This window comes from Balaenoptera borealis, assembly GCF_965194805.1.
Source record: "Balaenoptera borealis genome assembly, contig: HAP1_SCAFFOLD_839, whole genome shotgun sequence".
Classification (NCBI taxonomy): domain Eukaryota; kingdom Metazoa; phylum Chordata; class Mammalia; order Artiodactyla; family Balaenopteridae; genus Balaenoptera; species Balaenoptera borealis.
The window spans coordinates 319,355-331,571 of NW_028123363.1; the positions used below are offsets into that span (position 1 = coordinate 319,355).

The 12,217-nt window shown below is 40.5% G+C and overlaps 1 protein-coding gene and 1 long non-coding RNA gene across 10 annotated transcripts in view; one reads left to right on the plus strand and one right to left on the minus strand.

Moving 5' to 3' along the window:
* The window catches only part of LOC309621681 (ELKS/Rab6-interacting/CAST family member 1-like), a 123,849-nt gene extending 116,527 nt beyond the window's left edge, over positions 1–7,322 (minus strand). For all 9 annotated transcript variants that reach the window (XM_082409063.1, XM_082409055.1, XM_082409059.1 and 6 more), the window contains exons 1-2: positions 7,185–7,322; positions 3,986–4,060 (exon numbers count right to left, since the gene is read on the minus strand). The gene's annotated coding sequence lies outside the window, so the exon portion shown is untranslated. The remainder of the gene's footprint in view (positions 1–3,985; positions 4,061–7,184) is intronic.
* A 35-nt stretch (positions 7,323–7,357) lies between these two features.
* On the plus strand, positions 7,358–12,016 carry LOC309621685. The gene is made up of 2 exons (XR_014240156.1): positions 7,358–7,494; positions 9,841–12,016. It is a non-coding gene; the product is annotated as an uncharacterized lncRNA (long non-coding RNA).
* The last annotated feature ends 201 nt before the right edge of the window (positions 12,017–12,217 follow it).

The following is a 12,217-nucleotide window of genomic DNA, read 5'->3' on the forward strand; positions in this document are numbered from 1 at the left end:
ACTGTTATAACTGTTCTATTTTACTATTAATTACTGTTGTTAATCCCTTACACACTGTGCCTAATTTATAAAATTAATCATAGGTATGTATAGGAAAAAACATAGTATATATAGGCTTTGGTACCATCTGTGGTTTCAGGCATCCACTGAGGGTCGTGGAACCTATCCCCTGCAGATAAGAGGAGGCTACTTACTGCATTAGTAATCTTACTTATTCGCTATACTTCACCATGCATTGCAAATATCTCATAATGATTTCTAAAAAGAAACGTCACTGTCCTTGTAAATCAGCATCACCACGAATATCACCTCCTAGTACAACATCCGTCTATACTCATTTTCTTGGTTTTGTCTGTCACAGTATCCAGTTTATCCCCAGATTACTTTAGATGTCATCAGTTACAGAAAAACTCCTACAAAGAATAGATACTTTTACATCTATAGTTGCATATGCTTATTCACCTAAGAAGTAAAGACCTTAAAGAGCATAAATTCAGTATAGCTTTATTTTATTTGGAAGTTTAGAGAAACCATTCCTTTAGGAAGAAATTTTGAGACTGACTTCCTCTTTTCACTTTACCTCAAGCCTGTCTTGACTGACTTTCTTTGTTATCTGAGAGTATGCCGATAAGAGTTAAAGGATTTATCATGAGACACTTACAGCTAGCTATTTTTAGGTTCGAGGGAGAGGTGAGGGCTGTACTCCTCTGACTTGCATTGCATTACCTTTAAAAATAACACAACGAAAATTTTTTTACAAATCTATTCAAATGAAACTTACATTTGGTTCAAAATTAAACATATTAAATTAACACAATCAGAGACACTCTAAACCTAAACCAGGATTTTGATTTACTCGTTTAAAGCTATCCCGGCCCATGAAGAATAAACAAATAAACGGCTTCAAATGCACTATCTGAAAATCCCAACACAGACAGAGAGGCAGCTCTTGACCAAATCAGACACTCACTAGCAAATCATGCACCATAAAATCTGCACCTAAAAAGGGACCATAACTGCAGCTCTGAAAGCCATGAGGCAGAAAAAGAACCTGCCAGGCTACTTTCTGGGATGAGGCCAGAAAATTAACGCCTGATATGTTGGACTAGTTGTAGCACCGACCAGTACTCAGGCTGGGTTTATTTGAGGACAGCCCTTTCCAAGGAGGTTTCTTACTCCTAGAACGTATAATAACTAAATAAATAAATTCTTTATCATCTTACTACTCTATACTTCCCCAGCCCTGGGCCTCCCATCATTAATCAACCAACCCCACTGAGTCCACTGAAATCCTCTTTTCCTTGTTAAATTTCCCAAATGCTCAACTTTTTTTCAAAAGTTGTCTCCCTGCTCTAAGTAAACCCAGGCTTTCCCGAAGGATATAATTTCCCCCAACGCTCTCCACTGAAGTTCACTAATCCACCAGCATCACAGAGTGGCAGGGAGAAGTGTGGGCATCCTCCAGGTTCCTCCATGCTGCTCCCATTTAAAGCTCACACTCCTCTTCACTCTCCCTCCGCACGGCTGCCATCTAGGGGCTTCCCCGTCACTCCCGCCCGCTGAAGAAGTCTTCAGCACCCGGCTGACAATAGATCTCTCCTTCAAATGCCACTCTTGCCATAATCCTAGGATTTCAATGTCCAAATTCCTTGACATCCGTAATACCAACGCCCTCATCCTCCGGTCCATTTTAGCTATCCAGTTTACAAGACCACATCACCCAGGCCTCTCCTCCCAGGCCTGACACACCGTCACTCACATTAACTGCTGCTCTTGTATCTCAAAGAGTCCTCCACCTCCCTAACTTCTGCATTTTCTCCCAACCTGTCCATCCATTCTGAATTCTCTTCCTTCCTATCCAGGCTACATTCCTGGACTCATCATCCCAACTACTCCTTCACCTCCACCCTCAATTCACTTGCATCCCAGTAATTCTGCCATATCTACCCAGCAAAACTCTAACCCTACAGCAGTCCAGTAATTCCTCCCTGCTCCTCCACTGCTAAAGGGAAAAGAAGAAGTTAGAGAAGGGAGAAGGAAGCAGAGGGAAGAAAGTGGGAGAAAGGAGGAGGGAGAGGAGGAGGAGAGAGAAAAGAATATTACGTCACCTTGAAGACAGCTGGGCTCTTTTATTGTCCACCATCACCTCCTTTCCCATTTCCCCCAAAGACCAGTCTAGCTCTTCATGATCCTCTCAAGCTCATGCCACACTCTCAGCATCTCAGCTATTGCATCTGCAATTTCAACATAACATCCACCTGACCCCACTGGGCCACCAGAATCTCAGTCTCTTGCTTCTTAGCAGAATGGCTGGAGGCTAACACAACTTAAAATAGATCTATTGCCAGTTAAAACCAGTACACTTCCCTGTGCCATCAAAAGGCAAGCAAAATAATTCTGTGAACACAGGTACACTCGTGTGTTTTTAGGTTCCAACAGGGATCAGGAAATAACATGTACCAATAAACTTGTGGGAAATGTGAGTATGTAATTACACCTTTCTAGAGGCTGTTTACAAGATTATGTTCAAGACTATGAATTGTCTAACTATAAAGAACCCAGAATCCACTAATTTGGTATTTGTTTGGTAAACCCTTTCCCCAGTGAGAATAAAGATGTATACAACAATAAAGACAAAGTTTTAAGAGGAAATCTTCTAAATTAAGAGAACCATTCTGATAACTGTACTTGAGAAGCATCTATTTACATAAAACTATTTATATACCAAAAACTAAAGACTCTTGCCACATCAACAAATATTAAATGAAGGCACATGATGCAAAACACCGTGTCAAATTTTTTAGGGGATACAAAGAAGTTAAGAAAAGAGACAGAGAGGGCAGGAGGGGGAGAGGGAGGGGTCCCTATCTGTAAGAGTCTTCTAGCTCTTGCAAGAAGGAATATGTTGTTAATAAAAATAATAATAGCATAGCAGCTAACACTGACTGAATGTTTACTATGTGCCAGGTCCTGTTTAAAGTGTTTTACTTGTTTTAACTAATTTAAACCACAAAAGAACCCATGGGATAGGTACTATTGTTATCACCATTTATCAATAAAGAAATTAAGGTATGGAGAGGTTAGGTTACTTGTTCTATGTCATACAACTGGTTAAATAAAGCCAGGTTTTGAATCCAGGCAATTTAACACAGAAGGCAAGCGCTTAGTCACCAATCACCATAACGTTCAGCCTAAAGATTTCTAACTACTCAGTAACTTAAAGCAGAAGTTTTCAAAGTATAGTCCGTGAAAGCCTGGGGGTGCCTCCTAGCCCTTTTGAGAAGTCAAAACTATTTTCATAATCATACTATGACTTTATGTGCCTTTTCCACTGTGTTAACACGTGCACTAAAGGTATAAAGGACAGGCAAAAGCGCTCGTGCCTCTGGACAACAGCGCCAAACCGTGCTAGCCGTCAGTGTATTCTTCAGTGTCAGCACTCTCAGACAAAAAAGAAAACTAAGAAAGAACATTTTTAAAACACTGGCTCACTTAGGAATGTCCCTGGTGACTTTTCATATGCTCAGCCCTTGAGTATGTATCTCTGTACCACGCTGTGTGACGACACAGGAAGGGGCCAGGCCCGGCTGCTGCACCTGGGTGTGACGCTGCTCCCAGGACAGCACTGGGTGCTCTGTGAGCTGCAAGCCCAATCAGGTACTTTTTTCACGGAACCCTATTCTTAACTCGAGAGAAGAACTGACACACAAACTTGGTATTTGGTGGACATTTTCTTAAAAACAAATGAAATGAGTCATTTTAAGAGAATAAGGGGCCCTGATATCAAAAGGTTTGAGAACAGCTGACTCCAAGAAATGCTGGACAAGAGGAAACGAAACTGAAGTTCTTTTAATGTGTCATTTTCATTAAGTCTTACTATTTCTTCTCAGTCTACAAAATGAGTGAACTATTAATACATACCACTTTCTTAAACTCACACATTAAAGTGTGAAATGACACATAAGATTCCTTAGGAAGTTCTCACCTTCATTTCGATAACAGTTTGCAGAGCTTTAGTTTTGGCAGAATCGGGGGCATTCTCAAATCTCCGATGCATCTCCTATACAAGAGAAGCAGAAAAGAGAGTACGTGTCCTCCTTTTCACTCTCATTTTTTCAACAGGGGAGTGGAGAGGCAAGGGAGTAGTAGTTACATGCAAAGATGACTACCCCGGCCTTGTAAGACATTCTGATCCACTTTCTGTCTTCCTGACCTTTCCCTGTGGACCAGGGAGCACACAGACTGCATTCAGGCTAAGGGGTACAGGAGGGTCCCCGTCTCTGCACACCTGGTTATACACGGTAAGTCACACAGACCCCAGCCACCACAAGAGGTGAAGCTCCGGCACATCCCCAGGTTGTGTGTCACTCTTCCACAGGACTCCAAGACATATTATCAGAACTCCAAACAATCCAAAAAGGGGATTAGAAAGAGTCCCTTTTTAAAAGGAGAAATCAGGACTTCCCTGGTGGCGCAGTGGTTAGGAATCCGCCTGCCGATGCAGGGGACACGGGTTCGAGCCCTGATCCGGGAAGACCCCACATGCCGCAGAGCAACTAAGCCCGTGCGCCACAACTAGTGAGCCTGCGCTCTAGAGCCCATGAGCCACAACTACTGAAGCCCGCGCGCCTAGAGCCCGTGCTCCGCAACAAGAAAGGCCACCGCAATGAGAAGCCCGCGCACTGCAACGAAGACCCAACACAGCCAAAAAGAAATAAATTTATTTAAAAAAAAAGAAAAAGGAGGAATCAAAGTAGCCACAGTCCGCACTGCACAAAACAACTGAAAGCATTTGTGTGGACAACCTCCTTTGCACAGCATCCTCCCCCAGAGCAACAACCACCGGGCTACCTACGATGGAAATCTCTCTCCAGAGGGGCTACAATCAGAAAAAAAAAGAAGGTAAGACTGCTGAACAAGTTTCCTAAACAGTCTACAGGTAGCAAATGGCAGAAAAACATAGCTATTTTTTTCAATCCAAATGTCAGTGCGTTCAGGATCAGAAAGGAAGGAAGCAGATGGCAGAGTATCACAGTTCGGGTCTTCAAGGATCACCCTGAAGTTACCAGACCTCCTCAGGCTATTTTCTTGTCAGATTCTGGGAATGTCTCTGAGTCAGCCAGTACTTCCAGAGTACCCTGGTACAGCCCCTAGCGATGGCAGAGAATACAGATGGATATTTTCCATCTGAACAGTGCTGGTGAAATTCTAGCCCTGCCCTCTGCTCTGCCCATTTGACATGTATATAGATGTTTACTAGGTCACTCAAACTTATTTCATCCAAAACAAAACTCGTCATTTTCTCCTCTTTAACCTAGCCCCTCCTCTGAAGACTGATGAGTCTTGCCCATCTCCTTAAATGGCATTACCCTCCCGGTGGTTCAAGCCAAACAGCACAGTGTCTCCTTTCATTCCTCCCACATCTTCACTTCCTACCACCTTCTAGAGCAGGTCCTAATTGTTCCAGCTTCAAAAGATTTCTTGAATTTATCATTTCACTCCAGTTCCAGTCTAGTTTCAGCCTAGATTACTACAACAGCCTCGAGTTAAGTTTCCTTTCATTTCCTCTGTCCATTTTAAAGAAAGCAATGGTGTACTCTAGATAAAGCATCAACAAGTCACAGCAATAGTCTGTTTTCAATCCTTCAACGAGTTTCCTATTTACTTCTCACCCTCTACAAGGTCAACACAATCTGATCATAACAGACAGAAGACTAGCCCTCCTGTCATAAACTATGTTAAAATTAGACAAAAATGCATAAAGCAACTGTTTTCAGACGCTGGAAAACAAGCAGCACAGGAGTATGATTATCCTTGAGAGAAGAGAAACTAACAAGGTTATGGTCCGGACTTGCTATCCAATATGTGATGCAGGGAGAGGAAGACCAAACAGAAAACAGCAGTCCCGCAGAGCTCAGAAGACAGATCAGTGGGTAAGAGTCCCAAAGACAGGAGAAATGTGCAGAGCAGAATGACACAGAGGAAGAAGCTAGCCAGAAAAGCAGCAGTGTCTGATCTGACAGGGGTCCCCTGGAGTCTTTGACCAAATACTAAGCCTGTATGTACAGGGAAAGACTCCACAGTGTCAAAGAACAACTACCAGAGAGCTATGAGTTGAGCAACTACCTGAACGCACATGGGGCTGGGAAGAATTCAAGCTCCAAAGAGCCAGAGTGGAGAGAACATCAGAGGCACTGAGCAGAGACACCAGAAAGGTCACGTCTTAGGAGTAGAGACAGTCTAGCCCTGGAGGGAAGGCTACCTAGACTAGAGCCAACAGAGTGTAAAAGCAAGTCTCGTTAAGGATCGAGTTAATCCACAATTAACCCCTGCAAGATAAAACACTTCATTAAGACAGTAAAATGCAGAACACATTAATCCAGGACAAAATCTGAACACATTAGTTCAGGCCATAATCACCTCTCACCTGCATTAAAACAACAAACTCATCAGTTACCCCCCAGCCTCCAGTCTGTCCACACTGAGTCTACTCCCTACACTGTAAACAGGTGATAAATTGGGCGCACAGATATTAGGGAAATTTCCAAATGCTTTCCAGTGAAACTATTACAATTTCATTTTAAACTCTAGCAAGCATATCAGCAATATATAAGGAAAGAAATCCATTTGAATAAAAAAAAAATCCTCTTCTGCTAAGGAACTAGGGTGCACTTTAAACCATTCGCAGGCATAAAGCTTTCCTGTTAAGAGCTTGTAAAACCTATCAGTCCTAACAGATCTCCATTCAAAGGCCTGCGCATTAAAGCTCATTATGAACACATCCTGCAGTCAGTGGGCTGACCAACTCCCCTTTCCCAGAGAGCACATCGAGCCTCTGACTCCTGCACTGTTAATAAAGGGAGAGGACTCTGGGAATAAAAAAGAATGTACCATTCAGACAAATGTAAGAAGTCGAATGTGCTAGTGCTTGCTCTATTTCGCTCTTTTTAGCCTGAAAATTTTCACTCTACACAAATTAAAGAAAGCTCAGAGATTCATACAGGTAGAATTATCTGGATCTTGTTATACTGTCAACTGTGGTACACGGTAGAAAACGTGTTCAGTTCCTCTCACTGATTTAATAAAGAATAATGACTAGAGAAAGAAAACAAACAAGTTAGGAACAAAATTTCTCCGTTGTTAGTAGTTTCTTTCTTTTTAATAGTAAGTCAACATTTACTTACACAACTGAGAGAAAGGAGCATTTGTGACTGAAAAGTAGTACTTATGTCTGAAATTTCTTTCTTTCAAGTTTCAGGTTTTAGCCTCCAGCACCCTTGGTTCAAGGCTAGACGTCCCTTCAGCAGATTTCAATCCTCCACACAAGTTCTGGGCTTACTGTACTCCACACGGAGAAGTGAAGAAGGAACCCTCACTACTCCTCCTGTACCTCAACTCTGCCATTGTCAGACAGCACTGCACTTTGACCCTTTACCATCTCAAGTAACAGCATGCTTCTGAGAAAACATATCTTCCTGTCAAAATGGAAATGAGGTACAAATGACACAACAAAAAAAAAAAGATGAGGAAGGATAACCTGAATCAGTAAGTTATGCAATGCAACTGTTCACACTTTCCAAAATCACTAGGAAAGGGAAAACTAACTAGGGACCCTTTTTCTTTTTTAATTCTTCCTACTCTTTGTCCAAAGTTTCTGTTTTTTCTATATACGTTTATTTCTCTTTTTTTCCCTCTAACCTCCTCTGCTTTTACCTGACAACTGCCAAAGATACACATGGGCATTCCTCAGACATGTTAGAGCCAAAATTCCTGGCCTAGAACCTAGTTAAAGAATAGGGCTTTTTTTTTTAACATCTTTATTGGAGTATAATTGCTTTACAATGGTGTGTTAGTTTCTACTTTATAACAAAGTGAATCAGCTATACATATACATATATCCCCATATCTGACACCTTCTTTTTTTTTTAACATCTTTATTGGAGTATAATTGCTTTATAATGGTGTGTTAGTTTCTGCTTTATAACAAAGTGAATCAGTTATACATACACATATGTTCCCATATCTCTTCCCTCTTGCGTCTCCCTCCCTCCCACCCTCCCTATCCCACCTCTCTAGGTGGTCACAAAGCACCGAGCTGATCTCCCTGTGCTATGCAGTTGCTTCCCACTAGCTATCTATTTTACGCTTGGTAGTGTATATGTGTCCATGCCACTTTCTCACTTTGTCACAGCTTACCCTTCCCCCTCCCCATATCCTCAAGTCCATTCTCTAGTAGGTCTGTGTCTTTATTCACGTCTTGCCCCTAGGTTCTTCATGACCTTTTTTTTTTTTTTTCCTTAGATTCCATATATATGTGAGCATACGGTATTTGTTTTTCTCTTTATGACTTACTTCACTCTGTATGACAGACTCTAGGTCCATCCACCTCACTACAAATAACTCAATTTCATTTCTTTTTATGGCTGAGTAATATTCCACTGTATATATGTGCCACATCTTCTTTATCCATTCATTGTTGATGGACACTTAGGTTGCTTCCATGTCCTGGCTATTGTAAATAGAGCTGCAATGAACATTCTGGTACATGACTCTTTTTGAATTATGGTTTCCTCAGGGTATATGCCCAGTAGTGGGATTGCTGGGTTGTATGGTAGTTCTATTTTTAGTTTTTTAAGGAACCTCCATACTGTGCTCCATAGTGGCTGTATCAATTTACATTCCCACCAACAGTGCAAGAGGGTTCCCTTTTCTCCACACCCTCTCCAGCATTTATTGTTTGTAGATTTTTTGATAATGGCCATTCTGACTGGTGTGAGGTGATACCTCATTGTAGTTTGGATTTGCATTTCTCTAATGATTAGTGATGTTGAGCATCCTTTCATGTGTTTGTTGGCAATCTGTATATCTTCTTTGGAGAAATGTCTATTTAGGTCTTCTGCCCATTTTTGGATTGGGTTGTTTGTTTTTTGATATTGAACTGCATGAGCTGCTTGTATATTTTGGAGTTTAATACTTTGTCAGTTGCTTCATTTGCAAATATTTTCTCCCATTCTGAGGGTTGTCTTCTCATCTTGTTTATGGTTTCCTTTGCTGTGCAAAAGCTTCTAAGTTTCTAGGTCCCATTTGTTTATTTTTGTTTTTATTTCCATTTCTCTAGGAGGTGGGTCAAAAAGGATCTTGCTGTGATTTATGTCACAGAGTGTTCCGCCTATGTTTTCCTCTAAGAGTTTGATAGTGTCTGGCCTTATATTTAGGTCTTTAATCCATTTTGAGTTTATTTTTGTGTATGGTGTTAGGCAGTGTTCTAATTTCATTCTTTTACATGTACCTGTGCAGTTTTCCCAGCACCACTTACTGAAGAGGCTGTCTTTTCTCCACTGTATATTCTTGCCTCCTTTATCAAAGATAAGGTGACCATATGTGCGTGGGTTTCTCTCTGGGCTTTCTATCCTGTTCCATTGATCTATATCTCTGTTTTTGTGCCAGTACCATACTGTCTTGACTACTGTAGCTTTGTAGTATTGTCTGAAGTCAGGGAGCCTGATTCCTCCAGCTCCGTTTTCCGTTCTCAAGATTGCTTTGGCTATTCGGGGTCTTTTGTGTTTCCATACAAATTGTGAAATTTTTTGTTCTAGTTCTGTGAAAAATGCCAGTGGTAGTTTGATAGGGATTGCATTGAATCTGTAGATTAAGAGTAGGGCTTTTAAACCTCAAACACTGCTGCAAATCTTAACATGAGAGCAGTTGCACTAAACAAGGTTTGTTGACTAAAATATTATAGAGACCAAAATTAACATACGTGTAAATGTTTTAAAACAAATTAGTATTTTAATTTTTTTTTTTTTGGGGGGGCCATGTTGTGCATCATGCGGATCTTAGTTCCCCGACCAGGAATCGAACCCGTGGCCCCTGCAGTGGAAGCGCGGAATCCTAACGACTGGACCGCCAGGGAATTCCCAACAAATTAGTATTTTATTCATCACAATAGGATCTACATTTCAAAAAAACAGGAGCACATATAGAACTGAAATATTTATTCAGCCTATAGACAATGCTTGGTATGCATATGGATAGCCAATCCAAAAATTCCATAGCCAATTCAGGTATGTTCTGCCAACAGACTGAGAACCAAACTTTGGTGTATCACGGAATCACCTGTAAAGCCTGTTAAAACTCCATATGCCTGGCCCCAGGCACTAACCACGTCTTGACTCTAGTTCAGTATGTGTCCAATAGGTGTCTTCACGCTTCTATCCATCAAAGGAAAGGCACTCCAGTAAACAATACAAAATCTAACAATAAGTCACGTAACAATGTAATTTCAGTACAAACAGAAAATATAATGCTTAATTTAATTTTTGTTTTTCTTCTTTGGCTTTTATTTGGGGGAATTATTTACCTGCTATCTCCAGAATCATGTTCATAAACAAAATGGAAAACTAATCACAAATGTTCCTGGATATGAATGCCATTTTAATGTTACTGTATTTCATCAAATCTAAGATGCCACTGATTGTAAGGTAAACCACTGTTTAATGTGCTGGAAAGAAAAGAAGGAAATGCCTCCAAATAAACCATGACTCAAGCTTCTATCATTCAGAATTTTTATTTTATACTGATTGCAAGACCCTTTTTTACTTATTTAACCATAAAGTTTAATCATATATCATTTTGAACTGTTTTATAACTTTCTCCATACCAATAACTGTTTCAATGCTGGTTCACAGCATAATATTACTGAAGACATACTGAACAACAGCTAAAGTTAACATGAGAAATAGCAACAATACTCACAACATTGACTAAAATGAGCAGCTGTTAACTGTTTGTGAGTACACAGGCAAACAAATCAAGCAGGACTGTGGCCTTGCTGACAGAGATTTTAAGATGCCATCAAGGATAAGACTTATTAACTCAATTTCATACTGTTGAGATGGGGAAAACTATGAGTCTTGGAACTGATGAAAACCCGCTTTTTAAAAAGATGGACAATAATCCAATAATAAGAAAACCTATGGATATCCCAGTGTTGCCAGCTCTCAATTCTTTCTGCCTTTCTTGACACACTAGTGATATAATGCACAATAGCCATTTCAAGTCACCACTCACCCAACCTAGAGTTGTTAAGTTCTTTATTAGACTTCCTTGTTCACTCGTAATTCTCCCTCCCCCATTTATTCTCAACACAGCCAGAGTAGATTTTAAAAGCTAAACTAGATCACTCCCTTGATTAAACATTGGTGCAGTTTTCTCTTGCACTTTGAATAAAATTGTTGCATTACCTGCAGGGATCCTGAAGGCAAGTGCTTTGTCTCCTAGAGGGCATGGATTTTTGTTTTGCTCACTGCTACTATATTTCCTTGTGCTCTGCACATGGGTTAGTGCCCAATAAATATCTGATGAATGCAATGAATGACTCTGGCCCTGGCTACCTCTTCAACCTCTCATCTCATGCCTGTTTTCCCCTTAGACAATATGCTTTTGTCCTCTAGTCTCCTTGCTGTCTCCTGAAAACTTCTCATCCGGCCTTTGAAACTGTTAACCTTCTTCATGAAATGATTTTACCCAAATGCTCAGCAAGACTCTTTCAACTTTCTTCAGATCTCCCTTAAAGGGCACCTCCTCAAAGATGCTTACTTACCCTGTTTATCCCCTCTCCCAACATAATTAGACTCAACTAATTTATTTCCTCTCATAATTATGTTTATTGTCTCTCACCAGATTTTTAAGTTCTAGGAGGGCACAGACCATGTGTTCTGACATGAAAAATGTATACCCAGCGTGTATCCCAGGGGTCACATACATTCTAGAAGCTCAATGGATGTTTGTTGAGTAATGAGCAAAGAAAGGCTGTGCCAAGTGCCTCTAGCACCTTGTCACTCTGGAAACGAAACAGTCAAGCCACATGTTACAAAGCTTTACTCCAAATTACCATTTTAGCTTCTGTTACCTGTATTTTCTAACATACACAAATTTAATTGTTTAAGCCTCTTGCTATGGCAATAAAAGATTCTTTCCTGTCTCAAGATTGTATTAAAACCTTTCTCTTACATTCTCTTCTAGTGTTGTTATTTTTTAACAAGTAGCTATTTCATCTAGAACTTAATTTGATGTAACTATGTACTGTTTTCCAAATAGATGGCGATTATTCCCAAACATGTATCATATGCTTAAAACTATATTATTTCTGGGTTCTATTCTGTCTCATCAATCTAGCTATCTATTACTGTGCCAGTACCACAGATTTTAATATCAC